This window comes from Manis pentadactyla, chromosome 2, assembly GCF_030020395.1.
Source record: "Manis pentadactyla isolate mManPen7 chromosome 2, mManPen7.hap1, whole genome shotgun sequence".
NCBI lineage: Eukaryota > Metazoa > Chordata > Mammalia > Pholidota > Manidae > Manis > Manis pentadactyla.
Window position 1 is genome coordinate 216,281,174 of NC_080020.1, and position 6,738 is coordinate 216,287,911.

The window sequence follows — 6,738 nt, forward strand, 5'->3', positions numbered from 1 at the left end:
TGCCTCCACGCCCCGAGCCTCTGCCGGTGCCCCCCCAACCCCACCGGCCCCGTGCCCGGGCCGCTCTCGCGCCGGCCCGCCCGCGCTGCGCCGCTGCCCACCAGGCCCCTACTGGCCCGGCTCCAGCCGGGGCCCCCCGGCGCCACCACAGGCCACCCGCCGCCCTTCTTCCTTCTGCCATCTTCTCCGTGCCACCCGCAGGGAGCCCGAGCGAACCGGAGTGAGGGAGAGGAGAGACACACGGACACGAGGATTCAAGACACAGGCACACACCTAGGCGGACACGGGGACGAGCAGCCAGGCGGCGCACACGCCGTCGAACGCACGCGTGCACACGCCGTCGAACGCACGCGTGCACACGCTCGCACTTCCTCACAGTGGCGCGCGCGCGCGCGCGCACACGCACACGCACACGCACACCCACCCGACAGGCACCGCGAGGCTCCCCTGGAGGGGCAGCTTCCCCACGAGGCCGTGGTCACGCTCGGGCTGCTTTCGGGCAAGGCGGCCGGGCCCTGGGGCCCGCAGTCACCCGTGCAGCCCCCGAGGACCTGCAGCCACGCTGCGAGGCGCCGCGTTGGGCGGGCACCCCTGCCTGCCCGGGGAACCAGGCGCCCGGGAGATGGGTGTGAGCGCGCGCTGGCCCGTTTCTTCCGGCTCTGTGTGTCTTCGGCACGGGCGCCCCGGCACTCGCTGGGGCGCGCCTGGCTGTTGCGGGAGAGCAGCGTCGGACGTCCGCCCGGCGCGGTCGGTCGGCCCGCTCCCGGTCCCGGGTGGGGGGCGGGGCTCGAGGGGCGAGGGCACGCACACCGAGCGCGGACCACGGGGCGCGCCCCCCCACCCCCGGGGCCCAGGGACGGTGGGCCCCTCCTGTGGGCCCGGGCCTTCGCTACCTCCCTACCGTGGCAAGGAAGGGAGCGCGGCCCGGGCTCCGGGGATGGGGGCGTGCGCGGGGTGTTGGGGGGCGCCCAGGGCCTGCGCTGTCCGGCGGGTGGGGGCGAGTGGAGCGCACGGCTTAGGGGCTCCCGGGCTGCGGAGGGAGCCCAAGGCCTGCCTGCGGGGTGGGGGACACCGCCGGCCCGCGCGCAGGTTGGCCCTGCCTCTGGGCGGGGCCGGCCGGCTGAAGGCGGGTGTGCCCACCCCACCCCCACTCGCACCCCCACCGCCAGCCCCAGCCCCAGCCCCCGGAGGCGTGTGGGGGTGGGGGACGAGGCCCGGCAGCAGCAGGTGGTCACGACGGGGCGGGCGGGGAAGGGGCTGGGCGAGGGCAGGCGCCCGCGGTGAGCGGCCGGGAGGGGCAGGGGGCGACGGCGGCAGAAAGAAAGCGGGGAGGCAGAGAGGAAAAAGAGCCTACAGCACCCGGTATTCCCAGGCGGTCTCCCATCCAAGTACTAACCAGGCCCGACCCTGCTTAGCTTCCGAGATCAGACGAGATCGGGCGCGTTCAGGGTGGTATGGCCGTAGACGCCAGAGGCCGGCCCTGCGCGCCCCAAGAGCCTGCGCGTCCCCGCCTGCCTCCACGCCCCGAGCCTCTGCCGGTGCCCCCCCAACCCCACCGGCCCCGTGCCCGGGCCGCTCTCGCGCCGGCCCACCCGCGCTGCGCCGCTGCCCACCAGGCCCCTACTGGCCCGGCTCCAGCCGGGGCCCCCCGGCGCCACCACAGGCCACCCGCCGCCCTTCTTCCTTCTGCCATCTTCTCCGTGCCACCCGCAGGGAGCCCGAGCGAACCGGAGTGAGGGAGAGGAGAGACACACGGACACGAGGATTCAAGACACAGGCACACACCTAGGCGGACACGGGGACGAGCAGCCAGGCGGCGCACACGCCGTCGAACGCACGCGTGCACACGCCGTCGAACGCACGCGTGCACACGCTCGCACTTCCTCACAGTGGCGCGCGCGCGCGCGCGCACACGCACACGCACACGCACACCCACCCGACAGGCACCGCGAGGCTCCCCTGGAGGGGCAGCTTCCCCACGAGGCCGTGGTCACGCTCGGGCTGCTTTCGGGCAAGGCGGCCGGGCCCTGGGGCCCGCAGTCACCCGTGCAGCCCCCGAGGACCTGCAGCCACGCTGCGAGGCGCCGCGTTGGGCGGGCACCCCTGCCTGCCCGGGGAACCAGGCGCCCGGGAGATGGGTGTGAGCGCGCGCTGGCCCGTTTCTTCCGGCTCTGTGTGTCTTCGGCACGGGCGCCCCGGCACTCGCTGGGGCGCGCCTGGCTGTTGCGGGAGAGCAGCGTCGGACGTCCGCCCGGCGCGGTCGGTCGGCCCGCTCCCGGTCCCGGGTGGGGGGCGGGGCTCGAGGGGCGAGGGCACGCACACCGAGCGCGGACCACGGGGCGCGCCCCCCCACCCCCGGGGCCCAGGGACGGTGGGCCCCTCCTGTGGGCCCGGGCCTTCGCTACCTCCCTACCGTGGCAAGGAAGGGAGCGCGGCCCGGGCTCCGGGGATGGGGGCGTGCGCGGGGTGTTGGGGGGCGCCCAGGGCCTGCGCTGTCCGGCGGGTGGGGGCGAGTGGAGCGCACGGCTTAGGGGCTCCCGGGCTGCGGAGGGAGCCCAAGGCCTGCCTGCGGGGTGGGGGACACCGCCGGCCCGCGCGCAGGTTGGCCCTGCCTCTGGGCGGGGCCGGCCGGCTGAAGGCGGGTGTGCCCACCCCACCCCCACTCGCACCCCCACCGCCAGCCCCAGCCCCAGCCCCCGGAGGCGTGTGGGGGTGGGGGACGAGGCCCGGCAGCAGCAGGTGGTCACGACGGGGCGGGCGGGGAAGGGGCTGGGCGAGGGCAGGCGCCCGCGGTGAGCGGCCGGGAGGGGCAGGGGGCGACGGCGGCAGAAAGAAAGCGGGGAGGCAGAGAGGAAAAAGAGCCTACAGCACCCGGTATTCCCAGGCGGTCTCCCATCCAAGTACTAACCAGGCCCGACCCTGCTTAGCTTCCGAGATCAGACGAGATCGGGCGCGTTCAGGGTGGTATGGCCGTAGACGCCAGAGGCCGGCCCTGCGCGCCCCAAGAGCCTGCGCGTCCCCGCCTGCCTCCACGCCCCGAGCCTCTGCCGGTGCCCCCCCAACCCCACCGGCCCCGTGCCCGGGCCGCTCTCGCGCCGGCCCGCCCGCGCTGCGCCGCTGCCCACCAGGCCCCTACTGGCCCGGCTCCAGCCGGGGCCCCCCGGCGCCACCACAGGCCACCCGCCGCCCTTCTTCCTTCTGCCATCTTCTCCGTGCCACCCGCAGGGAGCCCGAGCGAACCGGAGTGAGGGAGAGGAGAGACACACGGACACGAGGATTCAAGACACAGGCACACACCTAGGCGGACACGGGGACGAGCAGCCAGGCGGTGCACACGCCGTCGAACGCACGCGTGCACACGCCGTCGAACGCACGCGTGCACACGCTCGCACTTCCTCACAGTGGCGCGCGCGCGCGCGCGCACACGCACACGCACACGCACACCCACCCGACAGGCACCGCGAGGCTCCCCTGGAGGGGCAGCTTCCCCACGAGGCCGTGGTCACGCTCGGGCTGCTTTCGGGCAAGGCGGCCGGGCCCTGGGGCCCGCAGTCACCCGTGCAGCCCCCGAGGACCTGCAGCCACGCTGCGAGGCGCCGCGTTGGGCGGGCACCCCTGCCTGCCCGGGGAACCAGGCGCCCGGGAGATGGGTGTGAGCGCGCGCTGGCCCGTTTCTTCCGGCTCTGTGTGTCTTCGGCACGGGCGCCCCGGCACTCGCTGGGGCGCGCCTGGCTGTTGCGGGAGAGCAGCGTCGGACGTCCGCCCGGCGCGGTCGGTCGGCCCGCTCCCGGTCCCGGGTGGGGGGCGGGGCTCGAGGGGCGAGGGCACGCACACCGAGCGCGGACCACGGGGCGCGCCCCCCCACCCCCGGGGCCCAGGGACGGTGGGCCCCTCCTGTGGGCCCGGGCCTTCGCTACCTCCCTACCGTGGCAAGGAAGGGAGCGCGGCCCGGGCTCCGGGGATGGGGGCGTGCGCGGGGTGTTGGGGGGCGCCCAGGGCCTGCGCTGTCCGGCGGGTGGGGGCGAGTGGAGCGCACGGCTTAGGGGCTCCCGGGCTGCGGAGGGAGCCCAAGGCCTGCCTGCGGGGTGGGGGACACCGCCGGCCCGCGCGCAGGTTGGCCCTGCCTCTGGGCGGGGCCGGCCGGCTGAAGGCGGGTGTGCCCACCCCACCCCCACTCGCACCCCCACCGCCAGCCCCAGCCCCAGCCCCCGGAGGCGTGTGGGGGTGGGGGACGAGGCCCGGCAGCAGCAGGTGGTCACGACGGGGCGGGCGGGGAAGGGGCTGGGCGAGGGCAGGCGCCCGCGGTGAGCGGCCGGGAGGGGCAGGGGGCGACGGCGGCAGAAAGAAAGCGGGGAGGCAGAGAGGAAAAAGAGCCTACAGCACCCGGTATTCCCAGGCGGTCTCCCATCCAAGTACTAACCAGGCCCGACCCTGCTTAGCTTCCGAGATCAGACGAGATCGGGCGCGTTCAGGGTGGTATGGCCGTAGACGCCAGAGGCCGGCCCTGCGCGCCCCAAGAGCCTGCGCGTCCCCGCCTGCCTCCACGCCCCGAGCCTCTGCCGGTGCCCCCCCAACCCCACCGGCCCCGTGCCCGGGCCGCTCTCGCGCCGGCCCGCCCGCGCTGCGCCGCTGCCCACCAGGCCCCTACTGGCCCGGCTCCAGCCGGGGCCCCCCGGCGCCACCACAGGCCACCCGCCGCCCTTCTTCCTTCTGCCATCTTCTCCGTGCCACCCGCAGGGAGCCCGAGCGAACCGGAGTGAGGGAGAGGAGAGACACACGGACACGAGGATTCAAGACACAGGCACACACCTAGGCGGACACGGGGACGAGCAGCCAGGCGGTGCACACGCCGTCGAACGCACGCGTGCACACGCCGTCGAACGCACGCGTGCACACGCTCGCACTTCCTCACAGTGGCGCGCGCGCGCGCGCGCACACGCACACGCACACGCACACCCACCCGACAGGCACCGCGAGGCTCCCCTGGAGGGGCAGCTTCCCCACGAGGCCGTGGTCACGCTCGGGCTGCTTTCGGGCAAGGCGGCCGGGCCCTGGGGCCCGCAGTCACCCGTGCAGCCCCCGAGGACCTGCAGCCACGCTGCGAGGCGCCGCGTTGGGCGGGCACCCCTGCCTGCCCGGGGAACCAGGCGCCCGGGAGATGGGTGTGAGCGCGCGCTGGCCCGTTTCTTCCGGCTCTGTGTGTCTTTGGCACGGGCGCCCCGGCACTCGCTGGGGCGCGCCTGGCTGTTGCGGGAGAGCAGCGTCGGACGTCCGCCCGGCGCGGTCGGTCGGCCCGCTCCCGGTCCCGGGTGGGGGGCGGGGCTCGAGGGGCGAGGGCACGCACACCGAGCGCGGACCACGGGGCGCGCCCCCCCACCCCCGGGGCCCAGGGACGGTGGGCCCCTCCTGTGGGCCCGGGCCTTCGCTACCTCCCTACCGTGGCAAGGAAGGGAGCGCGGCCCGGGCTCCGGGGATGGGGGCGTGCGCGGGGTGTTGGGGGGCGCCCAGGGCCTGCGCTGTCCGGCGGGTGGGGGCGAGTGGAGCGCACGGCTTAGGGGCTCCCGGGCTGCGGAGGGAGCCCAAGGCCTGCCTGCGGGGTGGGGGACACCGCCGGCCCGCGCGCAGGTTGGCCCTGCCTCTGGGCGGGGCCGGCCGGCTGAAGGCGGGTGTGCCCACCCCACCCCCACTCGCACCCCCACCGCCAGCCCCAGCCCCAGCCCCCGGAGGCGTGTGGGGGTGGGGGACGAGGCCCGGCAGCAGCAGGTGGTCACGACGGGGCGGGCGGGGAAGGGGCTGGGCGAGGGCAGGCGCCCGCGGTGAGCGGCCGGGAGGGGCAGGGGGCGACGGCGGCAGAAAGAAAGCGGGGAGGCAGAGAGGAAAAAGAGCCTACAGCACCCGGTATTCCCAGGCGGTCTCCCATCCAAGTACTAACCAGGCCCGACCCTGCTTAGCTTCCGAGATCAGACGAGATCGGGCGCGTTCAGGGTGGTATGGCCGTAGACGCCAGAGGCCGGCCCTGCGCGCCCCAAGAGCCTGCGCGTCCCCGCCTGCCTCCACGCCCCGAGCCTCTGCCGGTGCCCCCCCAACCCCACCGGCCCCGTGCCCGGGCCGCTCTCGCGCCGGCCCGCCCGCGCTGCGCCGCTGCCCACCAGGCCCCTACTGGCCCGGCTCCAGCCGGGGCCCCCCGGCGCCACCACAGGCCACCCGCCGCCCTTCTTCCTTCTGCCATCTTCTCCGTGCCACCCGCAGGGAGCCCGAGCGAACCGGAGTGAGGGAGAGGAGAGACACACGGACACGAGGATTCAAGACACAGGCACACACCTAGGCGGACACGGGGACGAGCAGCCAGGCGGCGCACACGCCGTCGAACGCACGCGTGCACACGCCGTCGAACGCACGCGTGCACACGCTCGCACTTCCTCACAGTGGCGCGCGCGCGCGCGCGCACACGCACACGCACACGCACACGCACACCCACCCGACAGGCACCGCGAGGCTCCCCTGGAGGGGCAGCTTCCCCACGAGGCCGTGGTCACGCTCGGGCTGCTTTCGGGCAAGGCGGCCGGGCCCTGGGGCCCGCAGTCACCCGTGCAGCCCCCGAGGACCTGCAGCCACGCTGCGAGGCGCCGCGTTGGGCGGGCACCCCTGCCTGCCCGGGGAACCAGGCGCCCGGGAGATGGGTGTGAGCGCGCGCTGGCCCGTTTCTTCCGGCTCTGTGTGTCTTCGGCACGGGCGCCC

General features: G+C 75.7%; 4 non-coding genes across 4 annotated transcripts; all 4 read right to left on the reverse strand.

Moving 5' to 3' along the window:
• Nucleotides 1-1,347: 1,347 nt before the first annotated feature.
• LOC130682771 (5S ribosomal RNA) lies at nt 1,348-1,466 on the reverse strand. Its single transcript, XR_008996069.1, has one exon. It is a non-coding gene; the product is annotated as a 5S ribosomal RNA (ribosomal RNA).
• A 1,393-nt stretch (nt 1,467-2,859) lies between these two features.
• LOC130682773 (5S ribosomal RNA) lies at nt 2,860-2,978 on the reverse strand. Its single transcript, XR_008996071.1, has one exon. It is a non-coding gene; the product is annotated as a 5S ribosomal RNA (ribosomal RNA).
• A 1,393-nt stretch (nt 2,979-4,371) lies between these two features.
• Nucleotides 4,372-4,490, reverse strand: LOC130682774 (5S ribosomal RNA). Its single transcript, XR_008996072.1, has one exon. It is a non-coding gene; the product is annotated as a 5S ribosomal RNA (ribosomal RNA).
• A 1,393-nt stretch (nt 4,491-5,883) lies between these two features.
• On the reverse strand, nt 5,884-6,002 carry LOC130682775 (5S ribosomal RNA). The gene has a single exon (XR_008996073.1). It is a non-coding gene; the product is annotated as a 5S ribosomal RNA (ribosomal RNA).
• Between the last annotated feature and the right edge of the window lie 736 nt (nt 6,003-6,738).